We start from the raw sequence: 553 nt of genomic DNA on the forward strand, positions 1-553 counted from the left end.
CCATTCAATAATTTAATAAACTTGTCCAACTTGTGTATCAGTATATTCTTTTTCATTATTGAGTAGAATGAATAAGGTTTATCATTAATAACATAAATAACATTATAACATACAAAATATTTCATATCTTTTATTAGCCACTAGTTGATGACTTTCTGGAATTATACACAGCTAGTTTATATAATACAATCTGTTAATAAAAAAGAATTGTTTTTAAATGATAACATATTAATTACATATATAATTATTCACAAACATATATGTCACATATTTTTATGTCAAAAGAAAGTAAAAGAAAAACAAATTGAGATTTAAGCTTAACGGTTTATAAATTCGCTTTTAAAACTATGAAGTGAAAATATAAAAGAAATAATATGTATATATTAATATCTTTTTAATATTTAATATCATTCTTTTTTTTATTTCAAATTATATTGTACATAATTTACATATATTATATAAATAAATCAAATTTTATATTTAAATAAATTGGTACATTTTTATATTATTAATTAGTATTTAATAATATTTAACTTTTTATAATGTGTGTATA

This window comes from Wasmannia auropunctata, unplaced genomic scaffold (genome assembly GCF_000956235.1).
Source record: "Wasmannia auropunctata unplaced genomic scaffold, wasmannia.A_1.0 LD335086.1, whole genome shotgun sequence".
Taxonomy (NCBI): Eukaryota; Metazoa; Arthropoda; class Insecta; order Hymenoptera; family Formicidae; genus Wasmannia; species Wasmannia auropunctata.